At 39.3% G+C, this 19,874-nt stretch overlaps 1 protein-coding gene across 1 annotated transcript in view; it reads left to right on the forward strand.

Annotated features, from left to right (window-relative positions):
- The first annotated feature begins 250 nt into the window (after positions 1–250).
- The window catches only part of PAIP2B (poly(A) binding protein interacting protein 2B), a 33,501-nt gene continuing 13,877 nt past the window's right edge, over positions 251–19,874 (forward strand). Inside the window, exon 1 of the mRNA XM_059405891.1 lies at positions 251–444. The gene's annotated coding sequence lies outside the window, so the exon portion shown is untranslated. The remainder of the gene's footprint in view (positions 445–19,874) is intronic.

Genomic DNA, 19,874 nt, shown 5'->3' on the forward strand with positions numbered 1-19,874 from the left:
AATATCCTTTCAGCCAATCAGAGCCGATGTCTCCCGAAAGGGGGCGCTCCACCCTGAGAGAAAGAACGAAGGGAGCGAAAAGACAGATGTTTATGCCAATCGGAAGCTGGAACTTCTGAGGGAGTGGGCGGGAACTGATTCACATTTAGACCAATAAGCAACACACATGCCCTTCTAGGTGACTGAGCGGCATCATCTTCGGTCCAATAGGCGAATGGGGCGGTGCCCAGCAACCAATGGCTTGGGTTCGGAGGCGGAGTAAGGAGCCAGTGTGCTGTAAGAGGTAACCTGGCGAGTGGCAGCGGCTCTTCTCCCGTGCTGTGGCTCACGCTTTGGTACTGGAGGCCGAGACTGTTCTGGCGACCGCGACCTCTGCGGCGACGGCTGAGGCTCTCGGAGAAGCAGAGGAGTACAACCTGGAGGAAGGGCTTCTGGTCAGCCCAGGTGGGCTCGGGGACCCGGGCTGCCGGGGAGGAGACCCGCGGGAAGCGCCGCTCTCCAGGCTCTGGGGGCGCCCTGCGCCTCCCTTTCAGCAGCCGTCGGGGCTGTGAGGGGCGACACGCGCCTGTCCGAGCTCCCGTGGTGAGGGTAAGCCGGCGGGTCCCACGTCGTGGCCCTTGGCGAGAAGGGGCGTCCGCTGGGGTTACCCTCTGCCTCCCGCTGGTGTTAGGGGGTCTTAGTCCCTTTCTCCCCGCACAGGCACGGAATTCTTCCCCCGCCCCTCAACTTCCCAGAGCCCCCTCAGCCTCCTTCAGACTGAAACGTCTGGCTTGCGAGTCCCCTCACTACCCCAGCGCAACACGGCGAGGCAAACTGACCGGTGTTGCATCCCGGGGTCCCCTCCCCGGGCGAGTAGGGGGAGGAGTTGCGCGTTTTCACCCCTCCCCCATTCGCGGGCCGGGGTGCGTTATCTGCGTTTCTTCTACTCCCTCCACCTCCCACTTTACTCCAGCTTTCGTTCTTGATACCTAATTTGAATTAGTCCTGGTCACTTCTCTGCTGCCTTCCATTCTGCCAGGGAGCCCCTTACCCCTCCCACCCCTTAAATTTCATCCACATCTCTCATGGAAACTAACATTTTCCACTTGGTCCTTCCAAGCAGCTGGAAGGTGAACGCAAGAGACGCAGAATGCACAGTACAGGGAGCTTTGCAAGGTTGGAAAGTTTAATCGGTTTTGTTAATGGTAAACTATTTTTGCCTTCCTTAAAGTGGCATTTGATCATAATATTCTCTCTGAAATCTTTGTCCCAGTACAGTTGTTTTGGTGACAGTTCCTGAAAGTGCAGGTGGGAAGGGTTCACTGGCCACGGGAAATTTAAAGTGGATTATTTTAAGTAGGCAGTTTTCATTATACTTTTTTTTCTTCTTCTTTTTTTTTTTTTTTTGCTTAACATTATGTTTTAAATAGCCTAACTTCAGTGGCGCAGAGTTTGCAGTGTAAGGGCCTGTCATATATTTATCATAAAATATACAACATAGTTTAGCTGTGTAGCACAATGTGATTTGCCCACACCAAGACTATGGATAATGTAGCATCGAAACTGTTTAAAAACAATATTCTCTTTTCCTCATTCACAGAGGATTTGTATTCACATTTATAGTATATCAGTTTGTGTTTTAATGGTGTTGCTTCTGGATAATAGTGCAGACTATGTTATGCCTAAATAAAATTATGCCAAGAAATTTATGGGGAAGAGTCACATTAGAGTTTTGAAAATATTTATTTAGATACTGGACTGTAGAGGTTTTTTTTTTGAGAAAATGGAAGTATTGGATTAAGAGTGATGGGCCCCTTAGGCTGCGTGTGTTTGAGAAAGAGTGTGCAAGAGAAAATACTCGTGTACAAAACTTTGTAGGTTCTCAAAGTACTTAGTTTTATGACTTCATATAAATTGGAATTGTTTTTCTCAGTTTACAGAGGTGAAATGTAAGCAGTGAGTTTAATATGTACACTGTGTTTGGGCCCGAATTTTGCAAGTTTTTGTGAAAAATTCTCATTGTTTTCTTTAGTTGTTATATTTATGTGTATATATATATATATATACACACACACATATACACACACACACACACACACACACGTTGTATTTCACTATGGTAAGAGACTGTACCTTGTATATAGAGAAACAAGTCTAGTAGAGTGAAGTAATAGGAATTTTGACTCTGAGAAGCCAGCACACTGCATTGTCTATAGACCATATGTTTGAACCCTGTTAATAAATCATGTGAAAAGAGGAAGATCTTAAAGCCATTCTAACAAATGCCTAGGTACTAAGAAAAACAAAAGTATTAATTACAGAATTATTAATGGCCATCAAAGAAAAGTCCTGGAAAAACTGCAAATCTCTGAGTTGGTTGCTATTTTGAGTTGGTATAGGCTGTGGTTGAAAACCAGGGGCGCCTGGGTGGCTCAGTGGGTTGGGCCTCTGCCTTTGGCTCAGGTCATGATCTCAGGGTCCTGGGATCGAGCCCCACGTCAGGCTCTCTGCTCAGCAGGGAGCCTGCTTCTGCCTCTCTGCCTACTTGATCTCTGTCTGTCAAATAAATAAATAAATCTTAAAAAAAAAAAAAAAAGAAAAAGAAAACCAAAGTTATTTTTTTTACAGTCTTTTCAGGTGTATTTGTGCTTAGTAATTACTTGTTTGCAGATTTAAAAGATTATAACTATGATTTTTTCCCTAGAGATCTTGTCTTTAAGGAGCCCACAGTTTAATGGGAGAGAGACCTGTAAACCAAGAATTAAATGCAGAGGGAGAGGTTCTGCAGTGCAGAATAGTATGGAAGGCACAGAGAAGCACTGTGACCCCCTGTTCTGGCCTCATCTCCTGCTCCAGACTTTCTGCAGGGCCATTTCCTAAACCTACCTGTTTGTTACACACTTGGGTTTCTCTCTATTTGTGCTGTTCTCTCTCCTTAAAAGCCTTATCCATACCTTGTATGCCTGGTGAGATTCTATTTCAGAATCTCTTGAACCCTAACACTGACCTGAACTCCATCCAAATAATTGTGTTCTATATCTTTCTGTTATTTCATTGCAAATGATTATTTTTAGTTCTCATTACTTACAGCAATTTTCTATAAAATCACCAAGATTAGTAAATACCGAACTACTGCTTCTAGGGAAAATATGTCCATATATACATCTTACATAGATTATAATCTTATATAAATACAGTTCATCCTGGTAAATTCTATTTTCTTTATTTTACAAAAGAGAAAAGAGGTTCCAAAGTGTTAAGCGACTTCCCTGAGGCAGCCCTCTAACAAGTGCCAGAGTTAGGCTTCAAACCCTGTCTGATTGATTGGCCCCTGAGCCAGAGTTCTTGGCACTGCCCTGCACTGCCCCCTACCATCTGTGTCCTCTAGTTATCCCTGTATGAGGCTGGAAACACAAATGCAGAGCCCTGCCTTGTTCTACTTAGCTTGGAATGTGTTGCAGAAGTGACTCAAGTTTTGCACTTTGGGCATGTCTGTGGATGACTGAGAAAGCACGGAGAGTGTTGATTTTGTGGTTACAAAGACATTTTAGCAAGGAGGAGAACTTGCAAATACAGGATCCATAAAAAAGTGAGGATCAACTATACTTGTAAATGACCTCTGGAGTTTATTTCATGATAACCCTTCTTGGAGTCCACAGTAGAATGTTCCTATATCTTCTTCGAGAATTTGTTCACTTACTCAAATATTTATTAAGCATTTACTGTAAGCTAGGCTTTGTTTTAGACTCTGGTGAATAGGTAGATTAAGCTCTTGCCCTTACTGATACTATATTTGAGTAAGAGACAGACAGCTAACAGCTCAGGGGAGAGGTCCAGGTTGGAATGATAAACTAACTTGACCAAAGTAAAATCTGATGTGCCCCCCTCACTTCACATTTCCTAGCATATTGACTTCCAGAACATTTCTGTTTTACTCTGTGCATAAACTCTTCCTTTTAAGCCTCTCTCCATTAACCTTTGGCAACTTTTTAAGTGTCCTCAGTTGCTTTTGAGGCCATTTACCTAGCAGATTTTCAAGAAAAATCAGATTTGGTCTTTGATTTCTGGCTTTGCCACTTACCAACTGAGGGACTGTGGTCAAGTAGTAGAACTTTTAAGCCTGTTTCCTAATTTCAAACATAGTGATATGGTATGTTAAGCCTTTATCAATTGAAAGGAAGAGGCATGCATGTATTGCCTCTGATGATGAGGGTTTAGTGTAAATTTAAATAGGAAATCATCTTAGCAGCCATATTGTCCCTTGGCCCTACTGCTTTCAAAACCTTAAAAAACAGGAACTAAGCATTATTTAGAATAGGATTTGGACCTGGAACCCTGTCTTCTTTTACTTTGCTCACCTAACATTTGTATTTCCCAAGGGGAACTTCACTGGGTTGGTTTGTCACCTGAAACAGAGGACCCCTATTGGGCAGAATTTTGAGCCAAGACATGTCCTAGGTGTTCTCTCTCAAGTTCAGCCTGTAGATTATCTTTAGTTAGGGCTCTATGTGCTAGTCCATTTGCGTGTGGCCCAAGGAGAAGGGTTGGTTTCATGCATGATCTATTATATAGATCTTAGCATATATAAAAAGAACTGCTTGGAGGCAGTTTCTTCAGAAGACAGTTGAGAGTATAGCAGTCTTTAGAGCTTTAATGTCTAATGAAGAATGTAACAAAGTAAACATATGTCAACTATTCCATAAGTCTTCCTTTCAGTATTATATTTAGTATTATTACAGTGTGGTTATTTGTTTATATGGCTATCTTCTTTCTTACTAGACTGTGAGCTCCATGAATGTGGGGTCCACATCTTCATTTTCTTTTTCTTTGTTTTTTTTGAAGACTATTTGTTTGAGAAAGTAAGAGTGAGGGCGCAAACAAGGGAAGGAGCAGAGGGAGAGGGATAAGCCAAGTCCACACTGAGAGCAGAGCCCAACATGAGACTTAATCCCAGGATCCTGAGATCATGACCCAAGCTGAAATTGAGAGTTGGATGCTTAACTGACTGAGCCACCCAGGTGCCACTCCACATCTTCATCTTTCTGTCCATGGTGCTTATGTAGTAGATGCATAAATGTGTGACTTGAGAAATTTCCTTACTCTTCCTGGAAGGATGGGAAGATATGAAGTCTTTTCCAAAGACATCCTTAAGACTCATTCTTAAGGATGAGTAAGAATGTTTTCCAGGTGCATAAAACTTTGAGACAGCATTCTGAGCAGGGACCAGCAGGTACAAAGGCACAGAGATATAAACAAACAAAAATCACCTAAGGAAAAAACTGAATGGGCTCGACTAGAAGACATGTCATCACAACTGAGTTAACTCTGACCACTGTTGCTCAGTAATGGATGCAGGTTTTAGGGAGAGAGCATAATATTCTCACGCTGTTGGCAAGGTTTCGCTAACAGTATAGAAATACAAGAATTGAATTCTGGGGAACTGTTACACCTGAAGAAGTGACTTTGTTTACCTGCTTATCGTGAAGCTCGTATGTGCCCTACAGTGTTCAAGGTGCTGAAAATACAATCAAACTTACTCTCAAACTTACTCACCATCTAGCAAGGAGACAGATGAACTGATTTATCATGTGTTAAGTGAAATAATAGAGATATAAATAAATGCTGCATAAACCAGGAGGAAGGAGCAATTAGTAATATAGTGAGCACTGGGGAAGATTTCTCAAATGAGATATTTGAGCAAGGCTTTGGTGGGTGATGAAGAAGGAGTTCACTAGATTGAACCTAGGAACTTTTTAAAGAATTAAGACATCTGTGTTAGGAAAGATTTAAGAACTACCCATTTTTGGATGTCTGTTGCAGGTGTTCAATTAATAGCTACTTTTATTCAAGCAGTTAGTCTAAACATGAGATGTAAATAGTTACGCTACAGTAGAAGAATTCTGTGTCAAAATAAACTGGGTTAAACAGAGGTTTCTGTGACACAGGACTTCTCTAGAGCCTTCATTATATTAATGTCCACTGTGAACTGTGGATCTCCAAAAGGGGTGCATTGTATTTAACTATGGTCTTTCCTTTCCACCTTTCTGAAACATATCTAATCATATTTTGGAAAAGAGTTATATGAGACATAGTTTGAGGAATAATGAATTAAATATATTTTGGGGCACCTGGGTGGCTCGGTCACTCAGGCATCCAACTTTGATTTTGGCTCAGGTCATGATCTCAGGGTTGTGAGATCGAGCCCTGAGTTGGACTGGGCTCTGTGCTGAGTGTGGAGCCTGCTTAAGATTCTCTCTCCCCGGGGTGCCTGGGTGGCTTAGTGGGTTAAAGCCTCTGCCTTCAGCTAAGGTCATGATCCCAGGGTGCTGGGATGGAGCCCTGCATTGGGCTCTCTGTTCAGCGGAGACCCTGCTTCCCCCCTCTGTCTCTGCCTGCCTCTCTGCCTACTTGTGATCTCTGGCTGTCAAATAAATAAATAAACTCTTTAAAAAAAAAAGAGATTCTCCCTCCCCTATCCCTCTTGCCCCTTCCCCAGTCCCTCTATTAAAAATAAAAGTAAAATTAAAAAATAAAACCTTTCAAAAACATACTTTAACAAACCAAGATTTATCAGTGGTCTCCATGTATATTATAAAATAACCTGTATAATTTTTTTTAAGTATTTTATTTATTTATTTATTTGGCAGAGAGAGAGAGAGAGCACAAGCAAGGGGGGTGGGAGAGGGAGAAACAGATTCCCTGCCAAGCAGGGGGCCCATCACAGGACTCCATCCCAGAACCCTGCAATCATGACCTGAGCCAAAGGCAGACACTTAACTGATGGAGCCACCCAGGTGCCCCTACCCTGTATGATTTTATAGGAAAGAAGGAGAGACAATGGGGAGAAAGAGTACATCCTAGTCAACTTATTATCATCTTGGTCCATAAGTCCCAAGCTTGAAAATATGTATATTTTATAATCACCATCTTGAAAATATGGCTTATTCATATTTTGAAATTCCATGAGGAGTTTGGAGACCAGACTAGAGCAGGAGTCAAAGACAAAGGTTGTCTTGAAGGTGAGAATCTTCCAACTTGAGAGGATGTTACTTTTATTAGGCATTCATTTGGGGCCATATTAGACATAAACTTTGCCAGTTAAGTAATTTATTTATAAACATCCCTCTCCTAACTCTGGAGTTTTGCCAGTTGTATGCTAGCATTCTCCCTTCAATAAGATCTGATTATATGATCTTTAGGAACTGAGGCCTTATACTGTATAATTTTAATTCATCTGTCAAATTCTGATTATGTGAGTAACTCCTAAAATATTATTAAAATTAAGGAAGCAACAGTTATGTTTTTAAAAGTACACTGAATCTGCATTCCAAAGATCTAGGTTTGAAATTTGTCTCTGCCAGGCTTTCTATTTGAATGACCTTGAGCACAACTGCCTAACCATTTGTTGCTTCCTTTTTCATTTTGATAGAATGAAAATACATAAGATTAGTTTAAGAATTAAGTGAGGCACATAAACATATTTCAGGAACTCTGAAGCACTCATTGTACAAATATAAGACAGATCAAAGAAATGTATCCAGATTAATTTGAATTAACATTTTACTTACCATTTTTAATTTTATATTACAGAACTAGTACATTACTTTTGTAAAATTAGAAAGCACTGATGGGCAAAGAGGTGGGGAGGTGAGCTACAAAGCACTCTGTAGATCTACCATACTAAGGCAGTGGTTCACATTTTGATAAGTATATTTTACACTTTTTATGTACATTCATCATTTTTTATAGATGCGTTCATTTGCATGTTTTAGTCATTTTATTTTTATGAGATGAATCCCCTCAGAGTACAATTGCTTGATTCATGGAATTGTTCCATCTTTTGCTATATAATGCTATGTATAATGAGAACTAGAAAAGGGGCTAACTTCTCAACCTGGTGAACGGGTGACCTTGTAATCATCTAATATCTTGAACCATTCCAGAAGCTTCATCAAGGCACTTTCATGAACAAATTTGATGTATGCATGTGATTATGGTTGGAATTGTTTGTAATAGCATGGTAGGGATGACCCCAGTGTTTGTCAGCCGGGTACTGGTTAAGTCAACTGTGGCCCATGTAAACCATGGACTATTGCATAGTTGTAGAAAAGAATGAGGGAGACTATGGACTGATGGGATGGAAAAGAGCTCTAAGATATATTGTGATTTTTTAAAAAAGAGGCACAGCATGCAACCATGCATTTCATATGCTACTTTCTGTGCTGAGAGAAAAAGAAGGGTGGAATAAGAATATACACTTATTTATATATGCTTATAATTGCAAAAAGAAGTTCTGAAACCATAATATAAGAAACCAATGGGAGATACAGAGTGGAGATAGGATTTCTCCATATGCCTTTATATATATTAGAATACTTTGGGGGGCACCTGTGTGGCTCAATTGTTAGATGTCTGCTTTCTGATCCTGGGGTCCTGGGATTGAGCCCAGCATAGGAGTCCCCTCAACGAGGAGCCCGCTTCTTTCTCTGCCTGCCCCTTCGCTATCTTGTGCTCTCTCTCTCAAATAAATAAATAAGTAAATAAATAAATAAAAATCTTTCAAAAAAATTGTTTTAATAACAGTTTTTTGAATCATGTGCTTGTGTTTTTTACCTTTTCAAGAAATGTGTGAATGAATGAATGAAATGGGGTAATGAGAAAGGAGAAAGGGTGTGAGGGGCTGCCCATTTTCTTGATATCAGGTGAATACATAGCAACAGTAGCAAAGATTGAAAGAGTGGCCCCAAGTAACAAGAGTTTGGCAGGGTTTTTTTCCTTACTTTACTCCTTTGTATATTTAAAAAATACTTTGAACACAATAAAACAACTGAAAACAGTGTTTCCAGATGGCCGCCCCATGGCTTCAGTAGCTGCTTTCTTTTTCATGTTCACTTGTAGTATTTTTTAATGCATACATATTCTTTTCAATTGTAATCACACTTTTCGTATTTGTAACTTACCTAATTTTTTTTTTCCTGTGTTGCTACTGGAGGACCTTTAAAAATAATTCAGATAAGGGTGCCTGGGTGGCTCAGTTGGTTAAGCATCTGCCTTCAGCTCAGGTCATGATCCCAGAGTCCTAGGATCACAATGGGGCTCCCTGCTCAGTGGGGAGTCTGCTTCTCCCTCTCCCCCTGCTCCCTCTCTCTCTGTCTTTCTCTCAAATAAACAAACAAACAAATAAATAAAACTAATGAAGATAGGGCAACTTTGTCCAGCGCACATCCCAGAATTTTGCTGTTCAACCTCAAGAGATAGGAATTCAAGCCCTGTTGTCTATGTGTGACACACATACATGAGGAAAATAAGAAAGAGATTTAAATATGTATAAATGAAAACATTCCTCCCTAATTGTAAAAGAAGCCATACTCTTCTTTATAATAATTAGGAAACAAAATATAAAGAAAAACGATCTGTAATTTTGCTACCCAAACATTCTAGTTTTTTGCTTTTTAGCCCTTTATTTAAGCTTAGAAATATCTTTGAAGGTAGACTTGGGATATATATATTTCTGGCAACTACTGAGATTTTCATGTAATCATGAAAATTTTCCCCCTTGCCTGTTAATATGAAAAACTACATTTTTATATTTTGTTATTTTAGACTATCCTTGCATTTCTGGGCTAAACCCTATTGATCAGTGTTATTGTTTTGTTTTAAAATAAATTGCTATACTTTATTTGCTCTTGTTTTATTTGAAAGTGCATGTCTATAGCATGGAAATTGGTCTGTGGTTTATCTTTTGTGCTGTTTTTGTTTCTGTTTAATGTATTGAGCTGTAAGCTAATCATTTCAAGGCTCACTTCACTTGTTCTCTGAAACAGTTGCATGGGAACTGTTTGCTTTTTGAAAGTTGGTGCTTTGTGGACTGTAGACTGGTGTTGCCCCCTTCTTTAAAATGCAATAATATTAGGGCAAGTGAAGTTTTATCACAGTGATTTTAAAAGATTTTATTTATTTACTTGAGAGAGAGACAGTGAGAGAGAGCATGAATGAGGAGAAGGTCAGAGAGAGAAGCAGACTCCCCATGGAGCTGGGAGTCTAATGCGGGACTCTATCCCGGGACTCCAGGATCATGACCTGAGCCGAAGGCAGTCGTCCAACCAACTGAGCCACCCAGGCGTCCCTATCACAGTGATTTTAATATCAACAAGAGCAAAACAGGATGTAATTGGATTTGTGCTATAGTGGTATTCTTGGTGTCTTTATTACCTAGGCCAGTGCCGAGGTATTAACACTCACTATCTGAGGTTTTACGGGACCTTTATTTCAGTATGGAACAGATGTGACCGTTTTATTCTGCAACCTTGCAGGTATGCAAAATGGACCTCCCAGGACTCTGCTTTATCCCCACTAAAAGCAAAAAGTAATGCAGTGAAACTTTGCTTAGCTAGTACCTTTTAAAGAATGGGGTGTTCTGGTTTAATTGTGTTAACTTGGAAGTATAAAAGTGAAAAGAAATCCCCAGTTCCCTGTTGAATACAGTTCTGAGATGTAGCAAATAATTCCACTTTTTTTCTCTAATAAACTTGATAGATTCAGACCTAGTTGATGTTTTATTACACAATTCCTGAAGTGTCGGAGGCTTACATTATGAAGATCCTTTTTTGGAACTTTAGATGTAAGAAGATGTAAATGGCATTGTGTGAAATCAAGCTGGAAGGGAACTGTTAAGTATATGTTTTTTACTAAATCTCAGATTGTGGCTTGTTTTCTTATTTAGCTCACAAAAATAAAATACTCAAATGAGGGTAGGATTTGTGGGGAGAGCGTGTCTTTTAATTGGATGTCTTTATTTCCTACCAAGATAGAGTACACGACACCTCTGGCTTTGGACCAACAGAAGGAATCTCATGTTTTTTACTTGTCTTTACTTTTTTTACTTGTTCTCAAACTTGAACAGGCTTCAAAAGCACCTAAGGGCTTATTTCAACACAGACTGCTGGGCCCCACCCACAGTTTCTGATTCAAAAGGTCTGGGGTGGGGCCTGAGAATTTGCATTTTAGCAAGTACTGATGCTGCTGGGCCTGGGATTAAATTTTGAGAACCATTGCTGTAAACTAACTCAGTATTAGAATTCTGGCTCTAGAAGAAAGCTGAATTTGGTCTGGGAGTATAAGAAGTAAACTGGTTATGGAGCAAATCATGAAAGATTCACTTCTCTTGCTGCCAGCATAGTGTTGAGTTTAGGTAATCAGCAATACACGGTGACCTAAAACAATTCTTGTTTCATGATTGGAATTCCCAGATGAGTATCAAATGAGAGATGCTGTTTCATTTGCAAAGCTTAGAGACCAAGGGATTCTGGTCAAATAGGGCTTAGTGATTAATCCCATCACAATAGGAGTTCTTTATATGTCCTGTCACTGACCATTTAGGCTTATTTGGGAAGGTTCCACTAATTTTTTTAGCTGGGACAGAAGTTTGATAGCTTATTGAAAGTTTTGTGTGTTTTTCAAGATATTATAATAGCTATGTGTGTTCTTAAGAATTTTTAAAAAACAATAGCGAGAGAGTAAAACTTTTTGCCAAAAAAAGAAGATATTATTGGAATTAACTTTATCTTTTTGAACTTTTTTTGTGTTTTTTGTTTTGTTTTGTTCTGTTTTAGAGAGAGAGACACACACAGCAGAGAGGGAACACAAGTAGGGGGAGTGGGAAAGGGAGAAGCAGCCTTCCTGCAGAGCAGGGTGCCCAGTGTGGGGCTTGATCCCAGGACCCTGGGATCATGACCCAAGCGGAAGGCAGACACTTAACAACTGAGCCACACAGGCGCCCAACTTTTATCTTTTTGGAATGTTGGAGAATGTAGCCTGCTGCATCAAACATCAAGCATGCTGTGGATTTTCCGTTGTTTTTATGATTTGTCATTGTATTGTTTGAGGTAATAGTGATTTTTGTAATCCCTCTAAAAATGAAAATTGAAAATCAAAATCATAGACCTGGCACAGCAGCTGGACACAGAAGACAACTATGAAGGATTAGATAGAGACAGACATACACGTACATGTATAAATACATATTCATACACACATATATTTTTTATTTATTTATTTATTTATTTATTTATTTATTTATTTTTAAAGATTTTTATTTATTTATTTGACAGAGAGAAATCACAAGTAGTCGGAGAAGCAGGCAGAGAGAGAGAGGGAAGCAGGCTCCCTGCTGAGCAGAGAGCCCGATGCGGGACTCGATCCCAGGACCCTGAGATCATGACCTGAGCCGAAGGCAGCGGCTTAACCCACTGAGCCACCCAGGCGCCCCCACACATATATTTTTTAAATTACTATTTTTTCCAGCAAAGACAAATACACCTGTGAGTTAAGTTAATCTTTGAGTTAAAGAGAAAGAAATTCTGGAACCCACACTTTTTCATAGAGGAGTTTTGCTTCAGCAGGCTTTTCTTGCTTGTCTACTACCTAATTTCTGTTGTTCTCTGCTAACAACCTCAGTTTGCAAGTTGACGAGCTGGTCCAGCATTGACTATTGGAGGAATAACTGGTGTTATAAAAAATAGGTTGGGCAGGCTCCCTACTTGGAAACATTTCTGTTTTCCTCTCCTTACTCCCTCAGAAAAGAATTGAGGGTAGGGGGGGGAAAGGTGGAACTAGATCCTACAGACCAGACCAGTGATTCTGAAGCTTGGCTACACATCAGAGACAACCCATAGGCTCTCTAAAACACAATATAGATGTGGCCTAGACTTTCATGTAGGATAGATCTGCAGGGACTGCACTCTTGACTATTTCCTGAAGCAATTTTTTTTTGTAGCCAGCTGGGCTCTATGCCTCTAACCAGAACGGTGCTGGTCTCCAGTGAATTTTCCCCAGCCTGTGGTGAAATAAGAAAAATTAAGACCACAGACATCAAGTTAAATTTTCCATCAAGTTAAATTTATTCAATTTAAAGAATTGTCTTTTGCATTGAATTGAGGCCTACCTGTGTTTTTTGGTGTTGAAAATATCCTTTTATAAAACAATGTTGATAGGATATTTTTTATCATCCTTAGTTTTTATCATACTTAGTTTTTAAAAATTGTAACTCTGTGTTGTCTTCAAAATAGTTTTAAAATTTACTGGCCTGTGAGGTCCTGAAGATCAAGTACCTCTGATCTAATCATTCTGAGAAATTGTTTTTAAAATGCTTTGGAATACAAGCCCATAGAAGGTCTAAAACCTTTGCCTATATGAATTTCAGAATTTAGAATTTTTCAATTTTTAGAGAAATGCTTTCTGTGTGTGTTATGTAATGCCCCCGTGGTCTGTTGCAGCAGCTTTAGTCACACACATTAGTATTTCTGAGCAAAACAGGAGTATTCACACTAAGTGGGATAAATGCAGGCTATATCTAGCTTCACATCAATTCAAGTTTTAATGTCATCTGAGTTTTGACATAAAGCATATGGAAAATTTTTAGTTTTTAGAGCTTTGTAGATGCTTGGAATTGTGCATAAGGGATTATATACATGTTTGAGGATCTGCTTCCTCATCCTAAAAGGACTAGCAAGCTTCAAATTAAATGGAGCTTTGTATGTTTATGGTAGAGAACACAATTTATTTTTATTTAAATGTACCAGCATGTGGTATGACCTTGTTCAGTTTCCTTCCAAGACCTAGTCCTTTTGTTGAATATCATTTTTCTTCAGCCTGGTTCCCCCACTTCCATTAGCAATATCTGAGAAAATTTCGAGTTTTATATCGTAAGCATTCTGGAGCTAAAGTGGGAAGTATAAGAGGGTAAGGTAGTAGCTAAGAGCATGAGCTTTAGGGGAAAAAAGACCTAAACTTAAGCCCCAACTGTGGCTCTTACTACATTATCCCTTAGGCAAGGTATTTAATAAATTTCTGAATGGGGGAGAATTCATTTGAAAAGCAGGGATAATGTCAGCACCTACCTCATAGAATCTTGTGAACATTGAAGAAAGAAAGGAAGTACTCAAAAGAGCTGTTACTTTATTCTTATCTTTTCCCCTTGTATTGGGTAGATTACTTGTTTCCTCTTTGTAACTTAATGGTCCTATGGTGCCCTCTTTTTCCCTTAGACATCTGGGTAAACTTGCTTCAAGTACTTTCCCAGTTCACAACTGACTTCTGTTCTGCCTCTGTAATTTAGACATCAAATCCTACCTCTTCAGTGGTTCCCACACCAAAAAATCCATTAGCTCCTAAGCTTTATATGGCCCTAGAAGTTTGCTAGACATTGAAAGTCTTAGAGTGGAGACCATATTATGCAGGATAAGGCCTCCCACTCTCTGAAATATACCACTCTTGACTCATTTTTTTTTCTTCTTTGTTGTGTTCCAGCACTGTGTCCCCCTTAATCCCCCTAGGGAAACATTCCCCTCTCTCCTGTGGAGCAGTTCTCTTACTCTGGTCCTTCAAGGACGCTCCTTCTACCCCAAATTAATTTTCAAGGACTTTCCTCACCCAAAATGGTACCTTTCCTGAAAAGTCATAGAGTAAAGACAGTTTTCTCAATCTCATTACATATTTATTTAGAGTGGTTGGCTCCTTTCTTCCCACTTTGCTGGGGCAGCATTCCTTTTTTCCAAAAATATATCAGATTAAATGAGCATGTGGTCTCTTTTGGTGATACCTATTGAGAATCCCTGATATGGATTTCTTCCAGTTTAGGTAATTGCACTGTGGCAAGCTTTTATGCCTACTCATGAGGAGACTATTATAGCCACCTGGTCTTACTAAATGTTAAAATAGTTAGCAAGAACATATAAAAATACTTCCTAGAATAGAAATAAGAATTTTTTCCACCTCAAGAGTAATTTAACCTGTCAAAAACAGATTCCTGAGTTATGTTGTCACTGGCTATGGGCAATATCTGTAACACTCAATGAAGAATGCTCAACCACGGATCATAGCCCCTAAGGGCTTCCCCTAAGGTAGCCCTTCCTAGGAAATGAGATTTAGAATACAGCACTCTGGGGACGCCTGGGTGGCTCAGTTGGTTGGACGACTGCTTTTGGCTCAGGTCATGATCCCAGAGTCCCGGGATCAAGTCCCGCATCGGGCTCCCAGCTCCACGGGGAGTCTGCTTCTCCCCCCACGGGGAGTCTGCTTCTCCTCGCTCATGCTCTCACTCACTGTCTCTCTCTCAAATAAAATAAATTAAAAATCTTAAAAAAAAAAAAAAAAGAATACAGCACTCTGAAAATGGCACTTAGTCAACAAATTATGTATTGAGGACCTGGTGGGCACACAGAGGCATGATAAAAGCTGTAAAGACTTGATTCTTGCCCTCAAGAAACTTCTGAGGTTATAAAGAGATTGGTCTCAAAACAAATGAATAATAATCACTCAAGGATAGGTATAATCAAATGTGAAATGGTGGATGTACAGAGAGACCATGGGCAGAGATTGTATTCAGGTTTCTACAGTGGCATTTCTGTATTACTGTGCACTTAAAAGTCAAGTAAAAGGGGCATCAGATTAGTCTAAGACATTTAAGGTCCTTTATTTTGTGATTGGGAAAAGTTACACCTATTTCATATGTAATAATTTGCCCATAATAATGTTTTCAATTAGCATAATCTGCTAAAGACTTCAGTTTTCATTGTTTCCGCTATTAATAGCATATGGATATATGGATATCTGGATATATATGGATATATATGGATATATATGGATATATGGATATCTGGAGCTGGATATGGAGAAGTCAGGGTCCCTGTGATGACCACCATTTGATGTTATCCTGGGAAGAAAATTGATGGCCTTTACCTGGGGAAGAAGAACTTGAGGGTTGACCTCTGGGGTGCAGAGAGCTTACCACTGATGTAGGCAAGTAGGTAGGCAAGTCTGTTGATTCTACCTTAGAAGTGAGTTTAAATGTTTTATGGAGTGCATTTTATATCTGTTTCGTACATTTCCAGTAGGATAATATCACAGGCATCCTTGAGGCATTGTTTCTAGAAGTTAGTGGGTCATTAATAGGTGCCAGATTAAAAATGTAATAAATGAATAATTAGGCCATTAATTGATTAGGGAAATGCTTGGTAGTTAAAAAATGGGTCTTCTCCGAGAAATGAATTCACTTGACTGTGTTTTTGGGCTCTTTGTTTTTTTGAAGAGCATTCACTAATTTGGGAGCTGCTGATGTAGGAATTAGGGTAATTGGGATTTGGATTATTCCATATAGAATTTGCAACTTTATTAGAGGAATTATTCTTAGTCTTTAGTCTTTCTCTACTTGTAATAAACTATGGCAGTTAACAGGCAAAAATACAAATGTTGGGTGTTGGCTTGGACCTAATAAATTGTAATGTCTGAAAGGTATGATGCAGGAAAGCTTCCAGGTGCATCTAATGTTTAGACTAAAGATTGAGAACTACTGGATAGAAATTCAGTAGTTCGTAGTTCTTTAGAACTACTGAATTCTAGAGAAATTGAGAACTACTGAAAAAGAATAGAGATTGAGAACTACTGAATAAGAATATGCCTTCTGGATATTTTCTGACTGCATTCTTAATCCTGTTTGAGTATGCTAATAAGCTTTTGAAAGCATCTTTCAGCTTCTAATTACAAGTTAAGTTTTCTGCATGCTTAACAGGCACATTGACATTCTATTTGTAAGCCCTTTTCTTGCATCAAAGGGGAGATAACTATTGGAGCATTTATGTATTGAGGTCAGCATAGGAAAGTTTAGCAAGGTGACTACTTATTTTTTGTTAAAGTTTGTGCAGCTTCTCCAAGAACAATGAAATAGAAATAGAAGGGACAAGATCATTCTAATTAGAGGTTGACTTGGAACCCGTTTTTTAACCACCATGTACATATTCTACATGTTCTTCCCACCTCACTCCCCCCAAAAAGCTGAACTACTCATCCTGCTTCTTTCCACCTGGATCGTCCACCAAATAATGGAGAAAAGCTGATGGGTTTATTTACTTAGTAAAAGAAGGCTTTGTTGAACAAGGAAATAGAGAAATTATTTTAGTGCGAAGTATGACATGGTATTCAAAAATATGTTCTACGTGAATTTAAAAGGCTTTATGAAACTATTTCTTATACTGCTTATGTATCTTTAAAATAAAATACACACACTCACATATACTCAACCCTGCAAAAAATTAGAAGAGGAAACCCAGAAAGTTGGAGTTTGGTAGGTTTATCCATCAACTGTGCAAGTAGGGAGACTTATACTTGGGGGATGAAAGGGAGCAAGTTTAGTCACCCCAAGATAGCCCTTTGGCATCTTAGTTATTTCAAGCTGTTTATTTTTAAGAAATTGCAGATCCAAAAGAAGCTCTGAAAACTGATAGAGACATTGACTTTTATAAGGGAAATCTCTATTTGTTGTAGTCTCCCTCAGTACCAGGAAGAAGGGGGATAACTCTAAATCTTTAGGAACTGTTATTAATGAAGAAGGGATGGACTTAAATCTTAAGGCAGACTTAAATCTGTATAACAACCTTATCCCTGTTTACTGTGCTTTTCTTGTAGACTTCCATAACTGACTTCCCACCGCCAACATTTTCTTTTGTCTTTAGCTGGAGGTGGTATTTAAGGTGATGCCTTTAGCCATTTCAGTGAGTTACTAAGTTTTCCTGGGTCTCTTCCATATCTACAAGAGGTGTATATGTTAAACTTTTGATTTTCTCCTGCTAATCTGTCTCATGTCAGTTTGATTCTTAGACCAGTTAGAAGAACCTTGATAGGTAAAAAAAATTTTTTTTTCCTCCCCAACAAGGCCTAAGCATTCTTGCCACCAGGGAAGTAAAATATCCTGCCATGGAGGAAGGATGTTTCATATGCCTTTGTGATGGATAAAATCACTTTCCTGATGCTCTTCTTCTCTCAGCTCTATCTTCATGCTCATCTTGCAACTATCTATTACTAATTAAGAATCCCTGGCATTTAGATTTTGAATCAGGGAATGTATTGACTATTCAAAAAACGAAGAGTTAAGTATCCCTTCCTGGCCTACACAATCAGTCGTTCCTTCTTTCTCCAGTTTCTGTAGCTTCTCCTTCTCCACTAAACCATTTCTATGAACATTTAAACAATCTCTAGACTCCCCAGTCATTGAAAATAGTTTCCAGGGATCTCTCACCCCTAGTTTCTGCCCATTCCTTTCCCCTTCCTCAGCAGCTAGACTCCTTGAAGGAGTTATCACATACTTCCTGTCACATACAACTCACACGCCCTCCTTTTGGTTTTTTTCCTTATTTCTGTTCATGGAAACTGCTCTCATTAAGGTCATCAGAGACTTCCAGGGTCCTAAATTCTATGGATGTTCCTCACCTTCCTCTTGACCTTTCAGAAGCCTTCAAAACACTCACATTACTGGATTTATTAGTTTCCTATGGTTGTTTCAACAAATTACCACAAACTGGTAGTTTAAACCAACATAAATGTATTCTCTTGCAGTTCTGGAGGCCAGAAGTAAAAAATCAAGGTGTCATTCAGCCTGTACTCCCTCTGGAGGCTTTAGGAGAGGGAAAATCTGTTCTTTGCCTCTTTAGCTTCTGGTGGCTGTAGGCACTCCTTAACTTGTGGCCACATCACTCCAATCTCCATCTCCATGGTCTTATTGCCTCCTTCTCTTCTCTGCTTTTCTTTAAGGACACTTGTCATTGGATTTAGAGCCTACTGGGATTATCCAGGATGATGTACTTATCTCAGTGTTCTTTATTTAGTCACATCTACAAAGACCCTCTTTCAAATAAGGTGGCCTCACAGGTTCTAGGGATTAGGATGTGGACATATCTTTCAGGGAGCTACCATTCAACTCACTATATGGAGTTCTATCTTCCTTTGATTCCTTTGATGCGATACTCTTCTTCTGGTTTCCTTCTTAACTCTTTAACTCTTCTTACTTTCCTTTTCTGTATTTTCCTCCTTCTCTATCTGACTTTTGAAAATGTTCATATGCATCAGATCTGGGTCTTGGATCCTCTTCTCATCTCACTTTGCCCTTTCTCTCTAAGTAATATCTTCTAACCCCATGATTTCTATAATCATTTATATAAACAACCACTCCAAATTTCTTTATTTAGCAAGAACTTTCCTATTCTTGATGCATATAGATAACCTACTTAACATAGTCACTTGAGTGTTTCAGAGGCTTCACAAATTTAACATATCCAAAATAGAACACATCACCCCTTTTATTCCCCCACTCCTCATCACCACCCAAGAAAAGTTTGCCCTTCCCACAGAATTCCTTAGCTCAGTGAATGCATTACCATCCATCTAGTTGCTTGTGCCAAAGTTATCCTTGATATTTCCCTCACTCTTGTCTCCCCACGTCCATCACCAAAAACAACCTACAGTAGTTCAGAATCTGCCTACTCTCTTCTTACTGCTATTACCTTAGTCTTAAGCAGCCACCATTTTTCCATCTGGATTAGTGCATTAGCTCCCATTATCCACTGTCAGTCTCTCCAATCCATTTTCCATATGGCAGCCAGAGTGGATTCAAAATATAAATTGAATCATATCACTGTGCTGCTGGATACCCTTTTTGAAGGCTTTTATTGCTTTTAAGATAAAATTTTAAATCTTTCATGTAGCCTCTAATGTCCTGCATGATCTGGCCCCATCTGTCTTAGCAACTTCATCTCTCTCCTTTCCATCTTTCTTTGACCATTCAACTGTATGCATCCCTACCTTCTTGTGTTTCCTGAGAGTTCCTTCCTGCCTCTGAATCTTTGCACATGTGTTTTCCTCATTGGGAAGGAAGATATTTTCCTTGGCCCAAGGTTCTTCTGGCTGGACTAAGAATTAAATTCACATGAGGCAGATAAACAGGTGAAATTAAATTTAGTTTCATATATATGGGAATCCATGTAGACATGAAATTCCAAAGACAGTTGGGTGACTTGAAGCTTATATGACATCCTGAGTAAGAGTCTGAGAATACAAAGGGGAGGAAG

The sequence above is a fragment of the Mustela nigripes genome, chromosome 7 (assembly GCF_022355385.1).
Source record: "Mustela nigripes isolate SB6536 chromosome 7, MUSNIG.SB6536, whole genome shotgun sequence".
In the NCBI taxonomy this organism is placed as follows: domain Eukaryota; kingdom Metazoa; phylum Chordata; class Mammalia; order Carnivora; family Mustelidae; genus Mustela; species Mustela nigripes.